Consider the following 19804-nt stretch of genomic DNA (forward strand, 5'->3'; position numbering starts at 1 on the left):
GTAAGGTTTCAGCAAAACAGTTTTAATGTCTAAATACAGGCGCCACGTTCAGTAATGTTGGTCTTAGTCCTTAGCAGGTTGCTTTTGTCAGAGCAGATGCCTGGGAGTCAATAGAGCTGGATTCAGTTGCAAAGTCTGGTACTAACTTGCTCCACTTAACCATGCATCGTCTCTATCAAGTGAGGGAGTATGTTGATAACAATATGTGTGCCAGAGATAGGAACGTAATTAATGCTTATGTTTTAAGGGAACTAGATAGGGAGGCATGTGTTGCAAGTATTACTAGTTTGAGTGCTTTGTTTCCTGAACCCTTACAGTGCTTTCTGTTTCAAGGAAAATGTAGGTATGTGCACATGGGTGCATGTATGCATGTGGCTTTATCAACTGCATTTTATTTCCCTAAGACAATCCATGCTTAAGAGGATGTCCCTGGAAATTCTCAACGCCCAAGCAGATAAAGTATGTTTCTATGTCATTCAAGATTTTAAAAGTTCAGGCTCATATTCTTGAGGCTTGAGACTTCTTTCCGTAGAAGGGGGAATTACTTTCTTTGCAAATTTTCTCAAAAAGGCAATCATGAGAAGAATGACAAGAGACACCCCCGCATTAGCTCTTTAAGGACATACCTTCAAAGTATTTCCCCTACATGTCTTTTGCTTCAATGTCAAACAAAGGTTAAATACCAAAAAGAAAAAAAAGAAGAAAAAAAGAAGAAAAAAAAAAAAAAGAATTCCTTTTCAGTGCCCCTTCCCCGCTGGGGATACAGGAGTGTTACAGCCATATTAGGTTTTCATGTGGTGATTCTTTTCCAAATAAGAAATTTCCAGGTTTGGAGCTGGTGAGTTCACCAGCCTTTGATTGGCCTATTCAAATGTAAACACTCCCTGTGGGTAGTTTGTAAGACCATGAATATTTATAGCACACTGCAAAGCCCACCAAGCCCCAAGTGCCCGAGTTTTATAGGGACCATTTTGATTTCACTAAATAGTGCTTGACAAAGATGGGCTGGTTCTTACTTGTTCCCACATTCTCCATATACTTATAAATCTATGTGCAACACAGTCAACTTGTGAAACTTTCTGAACTGTTTCCTGTAAATAAGCAGGAAACGATGTGTTCACAAAATCTCCCATTCCCTGAGAAAACATTCCTCAAATTTCTGCAGCTATTGAATTGGTCACGGTTCTGCTTTTTTTTTCAGATGCTTGGATGATATTATTGATGAAATTACAGAACTGCTACATTGACAATGTAGCAGTTATCTGATGAGTATTACCTTTAAATAAACCACTTTTATCTTGAAAAGAAATTCAGACTTATGGAACAGTAAAATGGCAAAAGGATTGGAAGTTAGGTATGATGTCCAGAATAAGTACTGAGCTACACCCACAATATACCCATACAAAAATAAGGAAAAATGTATATTCCTTCTCCTTCAACGGGGATAGAGTCATATCCAAGTGTGTGTATACTTGAATATATGTCCCTATCTTACCTACTCCTTCCTGTTTATGCTCTTGAATGCCTGGATATATATATGTGTATATATATGTAAAATATAGGTATCTATTTTTGAAAAAAATGAGTTGCAACACAAAAAACGTTAACCCATACTTTGGATCTGGTCACGTTATTGGCTGGGATGGTCAGCATTAAATATATTCTGTAGAAACAGAAAATATGGTAAGCCTTGTGACTGCAAAGACTGTTATGAAAATATTAAGTGAAGTTTGTTGTCTCCAGTCTGAAAGCAGACGGAAACAATGGCAATCAGAGAGAGGATAAGCTTCACTTTCCTTTGTCTTTTTAAGTGTTGATTCTGAAACATAGCAATGATGTTACATGCCAACATTAACATCAGGATTTCTGATTGTTTTAGCAAATGGAACAGCAAAGTGTGCAGGATTTCAGTCCAAAGAAGCAAATCATAAGTTGCTGCAGAAATGAAAATACACAGGAAGGCAGAAGAGGGAAAACAAAAGGCAAAGGAGTAGAAAAGCAGGAAGGAGGTTATGGGGCAAAGAACGAAACAAGATAGAAATAATAGTGGTTAGAAGGCCAACATTTTTCTGCTGAGTGATGCTGATAATAATGATCAGACACTTGTAAAAATAAATCATGATAGTAATAAGGGGAAGTTCAGTTATTACATAAAGGCCAATTTCTAACCTCAGTCCCTGTAGAAACCTCTGTGAACATCAGGGAGTCTTGTTGTAGACTGGGGGCAGGGAAAGCAGTAAATGTATTCCCTGACCCACAAATAATCATTAGAAATGGAATTCTGCCCTTTGCAGAAAATGAGTTTTTATCATCTGTGCCCTGACCATTTCAGCCTACACCTCGTCATTAGTCAGATCAGTTGGCTAATACACCTGGAGTAAGCAGAAGAAATAAGCGCTGTGTTTGCATGTGAATGATTTCCCTGGTAGATCAGTTCAGTTCTCTTAATTGTCCATCCATTAATTTCTTGCTAATGTAGTTGATATCGATGACTGATTTTCTGTGCTAAACAGGAAGCACCACTTCTTCATTCTAGGACGCGTTCCTTCCTACAACTGCCCTGCTGTTAGCTACCAGTAGCTGCCGTTATATTATCTTTCATCTGGCCCAGAGCTGACAACAGATGGCCATCTCCGGGACTGCCATCAGTGTGACTTTATGAAGCATCCAGCTATGGTGTACTGAGGAGCTTCATGGCCAGTTCTGCAAATCTGCCTCCCTTCCCCCTGCCCTGCTGCCGGCCCCCCTCCCTCCGTCCCTGTGAATAAGCTCCTCATTCCTGGCTCCACTCTTCACTGGTCCTGCCGATTCCCAATGAGTGATGGCACAACGCTAGTACTGAAAGCTTGTCGCTCGAGATCTGCCCCAAATTCCCCCCATAGTGCTAGCACAGGGTTGCGATGACCTTGCTATACCCCAGCATCCTCACTCTTCTATGCTTTTTTGGTGCATAGGGATCAGTATCAGCAAAACTGCCACCCTCCAGGGTCTGTAGTCCAACCCCTACGTTCTTCCACCACAGAGCTTAGCTCAGTAGCCCCACTTCTCCTCAAACTCAGAGATTTGGAGAGAGAGGGGGATGTTTGATCTTTGTCTTTAAAGTTCTGTAAGACATGCTGCCAAACCAAGATTGAGTATGTCAAGTGTGAAGGAAGGTAAAATATCGATTAGAGACACAAAATGGGGAAAGGTATAAAATTCACAATCATCCCGACTCCGTTGACACGTTAGATCATTTGGAAAAGCAGCTTCAGCTGGGTGGCTGCTGTGCGTTTTGGAGGAAGATATATTGTTTGCTCTTGACAGAGCTTTCTAAAGCGAGGTACCTCCAGAGCTGAACCTGTATTTTAAGAGAAATTCACATTTGTATCCTTTATTGTGATATTTGCAGCAAGTCTACAGCTCGTAACAGTCTCTGCCCTCCAGCTATAAAGGAGTAAGACTCCATTGTTGGAGAGAGAGCAGCCTTCTGTGTGAAAGGCTGAGATGTGGTAGGCAAGATGAATAGTGCTTAAAAGCAGCGCTTGCGGTGCTGTCATTTAGAACAGGAGCACTGAGGATTTAAACGAAAGTGAAAGGCATGGTAAATGAATCCTTTAAATTGGTCAAATTTTCAGCCGCCTAAAATAACAAGTTTTCTCCATTGATAGGTTTGTTGAGTAGGAGGAAAGTTGGGAGGGGATGAATTCCCCTAGGGAGGAGGTGCAGATAGTTTGTAAAAACAAGGTGTGGTCAGTGATTCATAAAGAGACACGTCCAGGAAACTCCAGTAAACAGCAAACTTGGCTCAAAAGTGGTGGCTTTCCTTCTTTTTTTCTTTTTTCTTTTTTTTTTCTTTTCTTAGAGCATCAGCATCATTAGATTGCTCCATTCCAAACATTAGTCAAAGGGACTCACATGCAGATGGCTACACAACTGGAGCTGTTCATTACAAAACCCCAGCCAGGAGGAACAGCTTTCAGGTTTAGTTTTCCTACCTGTTACCGGGGTCAGGTTCACCGTGCTTTGATCAGGCTGAGGTTAAAATATGATTTTGGGTGGAAAAAGAGTGTAGTGTTTTTGTAGGCTTTCGTGGTGTTTTTTAAGTAGAGCTTCCTTTGTGTTCAAAGCTGAAATGAATGTCCTCCACCCCGTTAACAAGGGAAGGTGGAAAGAGATGATTCAGTCCTCGTGAACCAATACTGCTGAGTTACACACATTTCTACACGCAGCTTTAGTTGTTTGTCTGCATTGTTACAGCCTCATTTTGCAGCAGAATCGCTAGGCACAGGCACCGATCGTGGGTGTGTAAATCAGCTTGGTGGGTACTCTGTGTCAGTGGATGCACTGCTCCCCTCCATACTTTGTGTGTACAGATAGATGTGTGCTGTGTAATATAAAGCAACCGAGCTACTGTTAATATTAGTGGTGCATTTTGCTTTGCTTTGAGTTTGTAAAGGTGAAAGGTGACTGTGCAGGAAAATGGAACAGTATATTTGCTGTGAGACAGGCACTAAGAACTCACTCCCATGCTCAGTTATAATTCATGACTGTACTGGTGGGAAGCCCTTATCCCTCTGTGGAGTTAATGCATCTCCACTGTAGCCTGCTGAGAGCACCCTGTGTCCCCTCCCACCATCTGTGCATCCACTTGCGTGCTTTCTCTCTCTCTTTGCTGTGAGATCTCTTGGTGTTAAAACTGTCAGACTACTACTGCCTGGTAAAGGTGGCTTTATGATGAGTATTAATGTTGAATTGTCATTTAAAGGGTGAGGAGGTAAGAAAGGGTTGTGTTACCATTTGTTTTAAGCTCTCCCTCGAAAATGCTGACGAGCAGATCGAAAGGTAAATTTGTTACTTCAGACAGCAAACAGCTTTGAACAGGGTACAGAAATTTCCACATTGTAGAGTAAGAGCTATTAATGGCATCTTTCTTCCCAATCTGGGCATATTTTGCTGTTTCTTGGTACAGTGGATCTCTTTTTTCCATGTCATGAGTTGAACCAATGGCATCGTAAATTTAATAATATTTATTTACCTGTCAGCTAGCATAGCTGACAACAATTTTATTTTCTACAAGTTGATCTCCCCTTTTAACAGAAAAGCTCTCTTGCAGGCTGCAAGTTAATTGCTTCTATGCTACCTGAGACTTGAAATTCATGTGACCAAGTGCTATAAGCTAGCACAATCTTACTTAAATAGGTAGTATACGAAGATTTTTTATTATTATTATTGCTGTAAGGCACTGTCAGAAGACCGGTGAGACTATCTAGCTTGGAAAGAGCTGAACTCTGTTCACAGAAGCTTGAGATGATGCTTTATCAACCTGGCACTTTACTGCAAGGATAGATATTAGACTCAGAATATGGTTAAAGGACCATGTACTTGACTGTCACAGCAATATTAATTTGCAGGGTTTCACTGAATGTAATCTTATGTAGTCTGTTGTTTGTACTCCTTTAAAACTTATAAATCAAATCCAGACCTGGAATACCAGCATATGAACTTAACAGATGTGCTGCCATAAGGGACCTACTAGGTTATAAACTACAGAAATGATCTTTTTATATTTCAGATTCCTAGCTTATTCCAGGGAGATTCGGGAAGCACGGAAGTAAGGTGGAAGGTCACGCGTTAGGACAGTAGCACCCACCCAGTGCTTGACGTTCAGTGTAATTGTCAGGAAACCCACATCTGATGGTTTTGTTATTCAGTCATAGCATCCTGCTGAAGTTCCAGAGCAAAAGTAGGGCAAGGATGACTTCAGTAGCTCCGTGTCCAGGTTTTCTTAGGTGAAAGATCACTTTGAGATGACACAGCTGAGTAGTCAGGCTGAAATCCTAGTTGGTATTTTATTAATTTTGCACCAAGATAAATCCTGAAATTCTGACAAACTCCGTGACAGGTGAAATTCCTTCTTGCAGAATCTGCTCAGCAAGAGGCTGCTCATTTCGTTCTGTTCGGAGGCAGGCAACAGGAGGGCAGCTTTATAATCAGCCCTCAGCGGACCCCCAGCCGCCCCAGAGCCTTGGACTGATTGAATAACTCCTGGGCCTCTTCCCCTAGGCCTCCATCAGCAGGGGTCCTGTGGAAAGCAATCTCCCGCAGACTGGCACTGAAGTGAGCTTTAAACTACTATTTTCTGCTCTCCAGAGGAGCCTGGAGTACTAAAAGATAGATGGACTGCAGATATTTTATGAGAAACTGTCAGAAGAAGAGCAGAGTAAATGTTTTTTTTCTTCCTTCTTGGAGTCACATACACCACATCGCTATAGAAATTTTCCCAGATTTTTTTTTTTGCTGTTGAAGTTTGAAATTAATTGGTTGCTAACCTTAATTTCCCCCCTCCCTCTTTTTTCTTTTTTTTTTTTTTTTTCCCTTCCTCCTTCTTCTCCTTTTCCTTTTTTTTTTTTTTTTTCTTAAATATTCACTCGGAGGCCCTTTGCTTAACCACAGTTGCAGAAAATCAGTACCATTTGCACTGAAATATTTATAATGACAGAATGAAAAATTGGATTCATTTTCTGGCCTGTAGCCGAACAGTCTGCAACTTTGTGCAGCATTGTTTAGCATCTTTCATTCCTCCCTTTCACTGGGGTCTTTCTCAGACACACACACACGCACGCGCTGCCCATGCTTCAGAGGAATGCTTAGCAAAACACAGAGCCATTTTTAATCTCGGCCTTGAGAAAACAACTTGTCTCTAACCTTGCCACCATCTGCGGGGGGAAGCAGAGGGGGAACGCATGGAAAGCGGGTAGACTCCCTCTTAAAGGAGAGATTATAAAGGATGACATGCAATAATCTGCCCTGTACAACAACGCAGTTTATGGCTGGGATGCAGTGAGATGCCTTGGTGTCTTCCAGGAGAGGCAGGGCGGACTGATCACCAGGCTTGGATAGCAGGATCTCTCTGCTAATCCCTTTTCTGCCACTAATTCCCCTGGTGTCCTTGGGAAACTCATTTGCCCACAAAGGAAGAGGTTGTCAAAAGCTCCCTTTTGTGTGTGAACACAGACTGTGCCTGTAAAAAAACACCGGGTGCTTCTTTGCACCTCCAGAAAACAGAGGATGCTGGAACTGCACATATTTACTTCCCTCGAAGCAATGGTGTGAAGGTGAAGTGGTTGATGTTTGCAAAGTGCTTTGAAAATGAAAGTGCGGATCCTCGGGCTCCAATTTGCATCCCCTGCCAGTATAAAAGGTACCTTTAGTCAGACAGCCAAGGATTCCCTTAGTATGCAGCAATTCCTGTTTATTTTGCTAGCTGGTTCTGTATCACTCCCTTTTGGTCCTTGCAGGCACGTCTCAGACTCCAATGAATTCCAGGGTTTTTTAATTGATATATAAATCCCTCAGGTGCTGTTACAGGCTGGCATAAGGTCGGGCAGCCTTATGAATGCTTTAACATGCACTGAGGACTGAGCTGGCCCAAGATTTGAATGTTTAGGCCACAAGGATTTAAAAAAAATATATATGGTGGTTGTATAGGAATTAGTCTGAAAATGACAAAAATTTATCAGAGAATGGTAAGTCTCTGCAGATGTTGGACTGTTCTGCAGAACTTAATAGAGAAATATATCTCGGAAAAGTGGTGATTCCAAAACCCTTAGAAATGATTCTCTGGTGAGCTCTGTAGACTGTTTGACAACTGTGTTAGTTTCTGGAAAAGCCCCGTGGCCAAAACGTTAATCCCTGATGCCTAAAACAAGGCATCTTGAGACCCTACTGAGCCACCCAAGTACATGGGTTGGATTCAGGGGTCAGATTCTGCAAGGTGCTGAGAATCTCCTCAAAATGTAAGCACCAGAAATTGCCTCCCAAGGTTCAAAAATGTCATCTCACTGACTTCATCCACATGCAATTTATAATATAGCATGACTGCTGATAGCAGTATAGTACTAAATACTGATCTCTTCTCGGCATCACTCAACTGAGCCCTAATTTTTTATTTGGTTTCTTCTGTTGGAGCTTCACAACGTTGACTCTCTCACAGTAGTCTTAGGAGCACAGCCCGAGCAGGTGTGCCTGTAAGCAGTAGGAAGGGGCAGACATCTGCTGTCAGCATCAGAACAGCTCAGCTGGCACTGCACAGCATTATTTTCTGTAGTCCGTGAGCAGCGCATACTTTTTATCATTCAAAAGTTTCTTACCAACTTGCAGATTTGCCTTTTTATCGTGTTCCCAAAGATAGTTTGACAGGTCAGCCTGAAGTGATGAGCGTTCTGACACAAACTGCGTCGTGGCTCAGGAATGTTGCCTGCAGTTGTTTTACTGTAGTAGTGCTTTGATTTGAAAAGAACTTTCTACAAAGTGGTGTGTTTTAGGATACAGCACACACACACGAAAAAACATTCCAATATTGTGCTGCATGTATTCCGTAGACTTGCTGCTTAACCCTTGTAATTGCTTTCTGGTTTTCTTCTTTGCTCATGTAAATGGAGAACACTACATTTTTGTAATTTTTAATAGGTACTGAGAAACAAAAAGTAGTAGAAACCAGGAAGACTGTGAGCTTTAATTGCAAATATGAGTATGTTTTAGAACTGGCACTTTGAAAGCAGATTACCTGACAATTTAACAACATTTTAAGGGAAAGCCAAAGCCCCAGAGCAGGTTCTTTCAAATCCAGCAGTATTTCTTTGGTTGAGCTGACCAGAACACAAGCATACCGATTTGTAAAATGCCTTAAGATGCTGAAGAGATTTGTGGAGAGAATAGAATACAGACCAGAGTGAAGAGGCAGTGCAGATCTTGCTGATGCTAATGTTACAATGCAGAACTGTTATTGAACTTCAGGGACTAGAAGAGTAGCCCCCAAACAAATGTTTTATCTTATTGTTGAAGACAGTAACTTTCTGGGAAAGCTGCTTCCTCTGTGGGCCTGCATCTTTGCATTGGTTTTATTTTCCTGTTTGCAGCGCCGGTCTGTTTACTGAAGTTATTAGTTTATAAATTTTGCCAAGGTGAAGTAACTGTGAGAGCTTTAAATTAGAGTAAGTGCCACTTCTGTGTGGCAGGATCCTCAGCGTGCTGATGGGAGAGCAGGCCTCCTGTTGCCTGCCCCTTTCCGCCTGGCCCCGCTGCTGTGGGTACTTGTTTATTGCTTTACCTTTGCATTTTTGTAAGTGTGCACTGCCGTATGATGAATCGCCCTCTGATGAGAAGATTCTGTCTTTTTTTTTTTTTTTTTTTTTTCCCAGGATCAAGCTAATACTTCACTTTAAAGAGTTATTTTAATTAGGTGGGTTTTATTGTAATGAATTAAAATTAACTTGGAGTAGCAAATTATATAAGACTGCGAGGGTTATAGATTAGCCTCACCATAGCTACAGCACATCTTTTTGTAAAGGAATTAAAGTTCAGTATTTCAGGCAGCTCGGCACTAAACACAGGCAGCAAACGAGCGTAAGTGTCGTCTCCAGTCATTTTCCCTCCTCAGCGTGATCCTTTTCACTTGATCACGAGACTGCCAGGCTAAAAAAACAGCCCTAACGGGCAGCAAGGGGTGCTGCAAGTGGCAGCTGCACCAGGCTGGCCTCCCCAGCAGGAGACAGCCAGGGAGGCAGGAGTGCCACGGCACCGCCAGCCAGGCCCAGGGGTGAGGGGGGCACTTCTTCGCCTGTCAGTGCGGGGTCGAGGCTGGCTCTAATGACACGTCTGTCTTGCAACGTGTCACTGGCCAGCTGTGTGACAGGACACGGGATGACCAGCCTCCAAGAATGGCATTCGGGAGGGGGATGCTTCTCGCCTCCCAGGGAGGATGGAAAAAAAGGCATAGAAGGATGCTGCTGTGTGCAGTACTTATTGGGAGGGAGGGGGGATTATTAAATGTGTGCCTTGGGCTTACAAGGGGTAAGACTTCTCTGTCTTGCCCCTTGTATAGGTTCTGGAAAGAGGTGAAAGTGAGAGTAAAATTCTTCCCATTTAGCTGTGGTCATATTTCACACTGCTTGTACACAGATGCAAATGACAACAAAACAGAAGACAATAGAGAATCCAGACTTCTTTGTTTTACAACCAATAACCACAATGACAGACATAAAATTTTATTGTTCTGGTACCACATGTCAGTAAACGCTCCAGATTTATTGATTTACAGTGTATGTCCTTAAAAAATTGAGAGAAGTAGTGACTTTTTGAAGGGCACAATAGCATTCTGGTCTCAAAATCACCTTCACAACATGGAATTTCTTAAACTGAAAAGAAGAGAACTCCAGTGGGGTCATTCTAAGAACAACATTTCAATAGAGAGTTCTTAACTGCCTAACTAGTTACCAGCTTTGAAGGGACAAAAATGGTCCCTGTTTTCTTTACGAACAAGTGTATTTGTAATTCATACTTTTACCAAGCCTGTCATGTAATGACTGCCCCAGTTCCCACTACTCCTTGCTGTCCAAGATGTCCAAGGACGATGAGATGTCCAAGTCCACTGTGTGGGCTGACACAGTGACCAGCTGTGAAGGAAGTCAGAGACTGAGAGCAATGGGACCTCTGCTTATCAGCTCAGGAATCTTTGGTTATTACCATCAAACCTGCTCGATCTGGATTTCCTTACATACTGTCATGAAGGAAAAAGATGCATCAATGTGTAACTGAGTCTGGGTCTTGGACATTTCCAAGGGAGGAGAGCTAGCAGAACTCCATTGTCTTTCCTTTTCTTTTCTACACATTTTAAAATTGACATACCACAGATGAGAGGAAACATTTTCACCTGTGTTTCTGATTTCTGGATCCAAAATACATACCAGTCTGCTTACATGTTCTCTCTTAATTGGGTATATGTATGCCAGATATCTACCAGGTCTGATCTTTGTTCACAAAAGCTGGGTTTGGTGATTTGAAACCTGGGCTGGTTTGGGGTTTGCTTTTAGCTGAGTGAAAGCTGTGTTAGTCACTTTGTGTTAATCCTGGGCTGATCCATAACCTCCTGTGTGCTGAGTGCTGTTGTACAAGGCAGCACGCACTGGCTGGCAATGTGCAGGGAATCCAAATTCCAGGCTGTCCCTTTATCACCTGATAAGCACAATACCCAGCATTATGTCACAAGGTAGGGAGGTGAACCGGGTGATCGATACAAGTGTGGGATGCGTCCGCCCGTATAATAAGAGTGCAGACAAGTTACAGCGCTTTCCTTTCAGGCAGTGTCAAGAAACTTGTAATTTCACTTGTAATTTTGTTCAAAGGAATTCTTGTACATGCACCTGTGGAAAACAGGGAAGGATCATTGTTTTAAAGGTTGCCCTTTGCATATAAATCACAGCTCTGTGTGCTTCCCCATCTTAATTGGGTGACCTTTTGAATCCTATGGACAAGAGCTGAAATTCTGGAGCTGCTGGTTGGTTTAAGGTTTGAAATCAATTCACTTGATCCAGCAGCTACTCTGCTTCAAGTCAGAGAGCCCAGAATGGGAATTTGAGAAGAAAAAGATCCACTTGGAAGTTTCCTGCTGACACGTCCTAGCAAACTTCATCGCGAACTGAACAGATGTGTGTAAAATACAGGTTCCTTTGTCAGTTTAATCCCTGAAAAGACCTAACAGGATTCAATGAGTGTGAGATACACAGGAGAAGCAAGTAACATGTAATGTTTCCAAGAGGACATTTCTGCGCAATTATCAATTTAAGCTTCCATTATTTGTCACTAATTACTGCACTGAGCTGTTAAATATTTAGCAGTAGTTTGTTTATTTGGGTTTGACCTATAAAGGAATCTGTACATAGCAAAGCTTCAGTTCCAGGAGCTAGTTCCTCACTCCCAGCTAGGTAAATTTGTGTTCACGTAAGATGAACACATATTGTCAGACCAAGGGCTTTTTGTGTTTGTTTGTTTGTTTGTTTTACACCTGTCTCCACAGATTCATTTGTCTTCAGGGGATCTGAAATTAGAGTATGAAGTAGGAGTACCCCTCGTGGATGTAAAATAGGAGGGAGGTCAAACCTAAACTTGTTTACAGATGTTGTAGTTTAGAAAGCACCAGCATGATAAATTAAACATAACAAAGAAAAAAGAAAAAATAAAAATAGAGCAACAGCTAGCCACTGAACACATCTGTTTGTAAAACACTGACCCAATCCCTGAATATCTTATCGGGCGGTACTGCCTATCAAAGCTTTTTGTCCTCAGCTACTCTACTCCACAGCAGCTGCAGATAAGCAGGATTCATTCAGCCTGCTCTTTGCCTGACTGTGTCTGACATGGTGAAGAGACTTCTGCCTGTCCCCTCTGCAGAGGGTGAGCGAGAAGCAATCAGTAGATGAGCAATATTCATTTTGTTTTAAACTTCACAGCCCTGGCTCTGTTCATACTTGTCCCTATCTTGTAACTCCCTTGCTTTCAGTGGAGTTTCTCTTAATTTATACCAGGGTAATCGTAATCATATTCTAAAGTAATAAGACTTTTGATATATTTCTCAGAAGTGCCTCCTTTCGCATTTTTTGTTTAAGCTTTTATTCCCACTTAGTGAACAATTTTCTTATTGGGGTAGGATGCCTGTGTATTAATTTAAAACATTTACAGCATCACCAAAGCCTTGTTTTTCTACAAACAAGATGTAGGCTTGGATCCTGATTAGCAATACAGCCACTTCACAGCATAATAGAATGGAGTTTTTTCCCAGATTTGATAGATTGCTGTGAACTCATCCTACCTCTTTCCCTCTCTCCTTTCACCAGCATTTACAGAGGTAATCATACGTCCAAACATGCCTTGCCCAGAATGGAGAGGTCATTGCAAGTTCCATTGCATTTCAATAAACACCTGATAGTGTAAGGGAGGCCACTGGAAGGTTATTACCTCGCACCATAGGTTAAAGCAGCCTTGGAGCTACACTGATTTATGTCAGGGGCTTAACCAGGAGCCCCTGCCGACACTTGTACTGAGGAAGGTGCAAAGATGGTGAACGGACACTTTTGTTCACCTCCGTTCACTTCTGGTAAGAACGATGAAGGTCTTATTTGCTGTACCTAAAAATATATGTCATTCTTTTCCATACAGAGAATCTGTGATGTAGGTACTCTCATATAATAATCAATCCAAAAGGGAATCACTGGCATTTTACTAGTGACTTAATGTAAGTCTCTGAAGAAAAATCAGTATTGGGTTTTCTTTGTTTGTTTTTTAGTTTGCAGTTTGCATCCCTGAGAACATGCTATCCATTCAAAGTTTTTTTTATGATTTTGTTTTCTGTGGTCCAGCTGGAAATGTTTGAGTAAAAGAACCAGAATACTGAGACTTTTACATAAATATGATTAAGCAAATGATCTGATTAGCAGTCATGTCATTTCAGAAATGTTAATATCATATCATATCAAATCACATAGCTTATGTGAACTAATTTATCTGAATAACTGTAGTTCAGTGTAGGATTTCTTAAATTATCGTTGTGAACAGTGGTCAGTCATGACCTGAGATGACCGGTTAAGTGGCCATCATGTCTGAGAACAGAGCTGGTTCTCAAAGGCTGGTAAACATAAACTCACCACACATAAGTGGTATTTATGCATAGATAAGTGATATTTATGGGCACATAGTTTCTCTTGGGATTTGGCCCATCCTTTGTTGTGGAAATAGCTCTGTTTTAGTTCAGATCAAATACTTCTTTCCTTGGGAATCTCAAGTTTTGGTGATGGTGTTTTGTTAGGTCTATGCTGATGGTCAAACTGGGTCTGGATGAAACTCCATGTCAATATTAGTACATTTAAAAATTCATCTACACTCCTGCTCTGTCAGCTGCACTGCAGTACTGAAGATGCTGGTGGCAGGCACACCTTGCCTGGAGTTTTATTTCTTCTCTAGAACTTCAAAGTCTCCGTTTAGCTCCCTACTTATGAAAAACTGTCAGACTTCATCTCCTTTCCAGCTCCCTCATTCACTCAGGATAAGTGTTGCATTCTGAATATATATGCATTTTTGTCTCAGAAACAATATAATTTCCTCAGTCAGACACATTAGAAACATCTGTTAGATCCAAGATTTCTGATATAATAATTTAATTTCTTATGGCTCATGTTTTATGAAAGGAATAAAGGGACTTGAGGGGGTAGTAATCTGTGGTCACATCACCTGATGAAGAGTTTCAGCTGAAGTTGCTCTTTGTATTTCACCTATGTGAAAATGCAGAGTTGTTTATAGATTGTAAACCATAGCTCATAGATGATTGTCAGTACAACTAAAGATTATAGCATAGAATGGCCCTAGATATATCAGGGTTAAAACCTTCAGTTAATACATTTGGCAGAGGTGGACTGTGGAAGGGATTGTTTTCACTGTGGGAACACAGCTAAACCCCACCTCTACTACACATTTACTTGTATTGTAGCTGAACCTGAGAAGCGCACATGATAGAATCATCTTAATTGCCTGCAATAGCAGTGAAGGGGGGCCTTAATGTTTTGAGGCAGTGAAAGCAAGTTGACTGCATTCAGATGCTTTGAAATGGCCCAGATATTCTACTGAAATCAGCTCCTGACTATGCAGCTCTGGTTTTGTATGTGATTTGGGGCTGGCTGAGCCTCTTCCTCTCCTGGGATGAACATCGGGAAAAAAAAATCCTAACCCTGAGGTCTGTGAAGTTGTGAAACAGCCTCCCAAGAGGAGCATTGGAAGCTCTAATTAAAATTGGACTGGGCAAAACACTTGAAATTACACTATAGGCAGTAATCCAACATTGGCAAGATGGGTGGAGAAAACGCCCTAATGGGTCTTTTCTGTCTTTAAATTCTTTAATTCTTGTTCTTCTCTTTTATTATGACATTTCACCTTTTTCTTTAATGGTGACACAGTGTCATCTAGAAAGGATTATAAGATGCTATTGTGAGCTGAGTAAGATGATGTTAAATGTCAAAAGAAAATGCAACAGTTTCTCTGCAGGTTCACAGTGATTATGTGGAGAAAAGAAAGAGAAACCATAAACAAGGACATCAGCGTAGCATTTCTGATCTGTGATACAGCGGCAAGTGTCTGCAATATATGTGTTTATCATTTTGACATTGCATTTCATATTCTCTGCGTATGAAGAATAACCACATTCCACCAAACCTTACACAGGTGTGGAAAAGTCATTTGCTGTAACTGTGTACATCACTCAGATTGCTAGAGAGAACTTCTATCCAAATGTTTCAAATATCCCCAAAGACTTGGACTAAATTATATCTTTTTACATCTTAATTTATAGTGTGTATTTAATCTTAGTATCTCACAAATCTAAATATCTCATCAATTTAGACTTGAGTATAATCATATTACAGTTTACCAGGAAAGAACCCTGCCACAATACAATGGGGCTTTGACAAGAAACTGTGCACTGCAGCACCGAAACGGCACAAGTTTGAGGAAAGGGCATAAAAATCAGTCTTTACTGAGATTTTTCTTAAAGTTATAGTTACGTCTAAGTAAGTTTCATTTGTTTGCCATACGCCTGTTCCCTCCTCCCCCATGCTCCTTTCCACATGATGTAGTATTTCACCACTTTCCTATGCAGAGCTTTCTGCAGAAGAGGTCTTATATCATGGCAATCGGCTAAGTAATGAGGCATCAGACTGAAGTTCTGGAAACTGTGTTGACTCTGTGAAGCTGAATTTGTGATTCGTCATTACAGCTGCACTTAAGGTTTTGCTAGGCTTGCCTTTTCTGCCAGCTTTTCTTTCTTCCCCTTCAGTTCTGGAAAATCCAGTGTCCCCTTACTAGCCGCAGACAGTTTGAGAAGTATGGTACAGGGTAAAAAGTTTGGAATAAAAAGAAGGGAAGAGAAGCAGAAAATCTTGATTAGAAAGTATAATTTAATAGAACATGTATTGAACCAAATGTATTGATTAATGTGGAAGATATAGTACTTATATTGATTCAAACTAGAGATTTAGTACTAAAAGCTGTAAGCCAAAAAGCTGGTGCAGATTGCTACAAAAGTCAGTTTAATGCTGTCCTTGAGAATGCCTTCACAAAGAAATTCTTCTAATGTTTGAGGAGTAGGTAGAATGCGGTATATGTCAGTTTGATCCCGGAGGGTTTTATTTTGTACTCTAATAGCTGTTACGAGCCTACATTATATCCAAGGAGTAATTTTCCTTAGGGGTGCCCAGCTCGCTTTGTGTCAATATTCTAGCATTTTAAGTCACGTACAGTATATGCTTCTGGGAACAGTGCAGGAGCCAGCCAGACTCATAATGGTCTGCATTCATTAATAAAGGCAGAAGCTTCTGTCCCTCCATTGCCCACTACAGGGATGCTTCCCTGGTCTTCAGGGACCCGTACAGACACATTTAAAGAAAGCTTTATTTTGAGTGGGCAGGAGATGAAATGCAGGACTTGCAGGCATTTCCTAAGTCAGCTATATGCCCAAGCACAGGGGTGACCTTAATGGGTCAGAGAAGAATGCAGGTCAAAAGACTTATTATCCAGCCTGTTGGAAACCAATTGCTTTTGTTAAAAAAAAAAATAAATAAATAAAATTGTAGTGCTTAAAGGTTGATAGTAATGTAGAGTTCTGTTTTACAACCTGGAACTGTATTGCAGCGCAGTGGGGTTCAGGTTTGTGGGTTTTCTTTGAATGCAAAAAAAAAGAAGAAAAAAAATACAAGGTGATCCATAATGTACACAGGTAAAGGATTCCAGATAAGTGATAACATGTAGGGTACCATAATTACTTAATCAGTGATGATTGATTACTCGTGTTTGTGTTCCTGAACTAAGGAAAAAATAACATGCTGCTGTGGTACCGTTACCATCTGTTGAAATAATACATCTACATTTTATCTTTCTACTTCTTCACTTGTACCCTCTTTGCACTGTTTGTCAGGTATAACCGGGTCTTGCTTCATCTAGTCATAAGAAGCACAAGTCCCATTTAAATCAAATGCAACCGCAGTTCACATTAAAGATTCTGATGGAACGATGTCTGTGGTTATCTGTGGATTTTTTTTCTTCATTAATTTTGATGCTTTGGGTGGGAACTTTTTACTAGCTAATACATCTCATGTTCTTTCTGAAACATGAAGACATAAAGACATATATCAAACAACCGAAAATGCTACCTCTTTTGTCTTGAAAAGAAACCTTTATATGTATATATATATATATTTATTTTTTTTTTGCAGAGGAGATTCTTCCACCCAGTATTATAATGAAACCTGTTCCTGTTTTCTAGTTCCATAGCACTGACAACAAAGATATCTCAAAGCATTTTCATCTAGAAAAGTGGCAGCATACAATTTTATAGCAGCTCACATAACAGTTAGGATTCTGGGTTCCGCTAATATATAGATATAGGAACAGGACAAATGCATTTAAAGAGTTTATATTGCATGAGAAATACGTTGAATTCGGGTTCTCCCAGGTAATATACCTGCTTTTCAGATAATACCAAGACAGAGAAACTGGGGAGGTCAGACAGCTTTCCTGGCTGGGTCTGTGTCTAATGCAGTAACAAATGCAGTGACACACAGACCTTCTGCTTCACTGTTCCTCCATTTTGTGCATGCAAAGCTTGCATTTGTATTTGCAAACTAGTTTCTCCTCATGAAACTGTAGCTCTTGGAAATGTTAATGCAGCTATTGCTGAGGTCCAGGAAGGATTACGTTAATAAAAAATATTTTCCCTTTCCATTGCTTGAGTAGGAAATTGAAATTTTTGCTTCACAGGGAGACAACCTCATAATTAAGCAGATGTGTTTATATGCAATCAAATTTGGGGGATATTAAGTAGGGAAGCACATGATATCTCGTGTACTTAGTTAAAGACTTCGCTTTGGCAAGTGGATGCACTAATTGCTCCAAACTCAGGCAAAACTATTTTGAAGTTTCCGGCAGAGACGCATTTTGAGTTCGTGCAGTGTACTTTTAGTGAAGGGCAGTGTGCCCTCAGAGCCACACAGGGGATCTCGACTGTAATTTCATGCTCTCCCTGGGTGCCCATGCTCCTGTGTCCCTGCCACGTCCCTGCCGGCAGGGGCTCCAAATTCAGCTTTCCCCACCCGCGGGCGCTTCCTCCACCGGGGAGGTGGGGAGCTCGCCGCCCGCGAGGAAGAGAGAGCATCACAGTCGAGATCCGCTGTGCGGATAATGGAGGAGGATTTTTGCCCTAAATTTTTAAACACAACACCCCTCATAAAAACAACAACAGTTCATAACTGGGATTAATGTTTGCAATTTTCAGTCACTTAGACATGGGGTCTCCAATAGATGGCTTTTGGTGGAGTGGAATATGGCTCTCCATGGGATTACAGAATTTTCTTTCTTGTCTTATCTCTCTCCTCCCATCCTTCGCCTGCTTGCCTTGTCAATGGTATGCTCCTGAAGTGCTTCCACTTGGTATTTTTTGCCACTTAGCCAAATAGGTATTTCTCCCTAGTCCTTCATGTTTGGGGAGCCTTAATTACTTTGGAAAGCATGTTGTGTTTTGACTGTTTACAATAAGTACACTTGCATTTTTGAGGCCTGAGCTGCTCAAAGAATTTCGTAATGTTTGTATCCTGCCCTGTCTTGCTTTTCTCTGCAACACTTGATTTCTTCTACTGCCTCTTTATTGTATCAAGAGAATCCTATTTTGCACCCCAGGGCACGGGAGCCAGGGACACCAAGAGCTGGAGCAGGTCAGGCCTTGAGTCATGCTTCATTTAGTTTGCCTCCCTCTCATTTGGGCCATTTTATTTTTTAATCAAAAATGTCATTGCAGCCAGAGTTATGCCCACACATCTAAAACACCTTTTGGCTGCTCCATATGCAACTGTTCAACCAGCCCCACACTGATCATGCACTGTTCAGGCAGTGGAAAGAAATCAAAATGGGAATGACTGACATGCTTGCTCTCAGCAGATTAGAAACAAAAGGCACCCCCCAAATATCTCTCTGCAATGTAACAACTGGTATATGACTTCACCTGCTCAGGATCAAAGGAGGAATCAGCATTCAGGCTGCTACCCCATATTTAACCTGTCCTGTGGTTTCTAGGTACTGCAGGGTCTCCAATAAGCCTGTGGTGTTATGCCATAAGTGCTGCAATAAATGGGCACAACAGGATGACAAAAGGGCCTACTGTCAGGCTAAACTCTTAATTTCCTTGCTTTTGTGGTTTTCAAGTCAGAGCCCATTACCTGAGACCAGCCAACATTTTAGTCTGCAGAGTATTGTCACTGCTTTACAGCATTTTGAAATGACTTTATGTGAAGGATAAGAAGCTAGATGAAATCAAGTGGTAGAGTGTATTTTTTTAACACTCTGGCCTTGGACAGTCTGGAATTCCTGCCATCAGCATTAAATCATTTTGCATTCACATCTGGAAACTGCATCTTTAAGTGTCACTGGGTCATTTTCCTTTAATCTTGAGAAGGGCACTACATTAAAAATTCCTCAGTCTTACTGTAAGATCCTTTCCTTGCCAAATGTCCCATGAGCTATTGTTTGTGTGCGTGCACAGTTTAGGGAGAGAGAAAGAGAAAGGAAGGGAGAGCTATCAGACTGGGTTGCAGTCATGCTGGATTTCACATTTGTTTTGCCAAGGCTGTTTCTGTGTGCCTTTTCATGGGTGGCTCTGAAAGGTATGCTTCAGTAGATGTTCACTTCACCGAAAATGTTGACAGCCTTCGGGGAACAAGTTCATCCTGAAGTGCACTAGTCCAAAGGGGTTTGAAGACAGATTAAGCTGATAAAGCATAGTGAGGGGACAGCATGAGCTGGGACCCAATTACAGGATGGGCCATCCATCCCATCCCCTCCGGGTCAATGGCACAAGTCTGGTGCAGACTAAGAAGGGCAAAATTTATCACTAATCAGTGGCTGTTCTGTTGTTTGGAAGCAGCATTCGCAGACTTTGTCCATTTTCTGAGGATCA

The 19804-nt window shown here is 41.3% G+C and overlaps 1 protein-coding gene across 9 annotated transcripts in view; it reads left to right on the top strand.

Moving 5' to 3' along the window:
• The window catches only part of ZNF521 (zinc finger protein 521), a 233394-nt gene that overhangs the window by 211410 nt on the left and 2180 nt on the right, over nt 1–19804 (top strand). The gene's annotated exons all lie outside the window — the stretch shown is intronic.

This window comes from Aythya marila (genome assembly GCF_965140915.1).
Source record: "Aythya marila genome assembly, chromosome: 2".
NCBI classification, from domain to species: Eukaryota; Metazoa; Chordata; class Aves; order Anseriformes; family Anatidae; genus Aythya; species Aythya marila.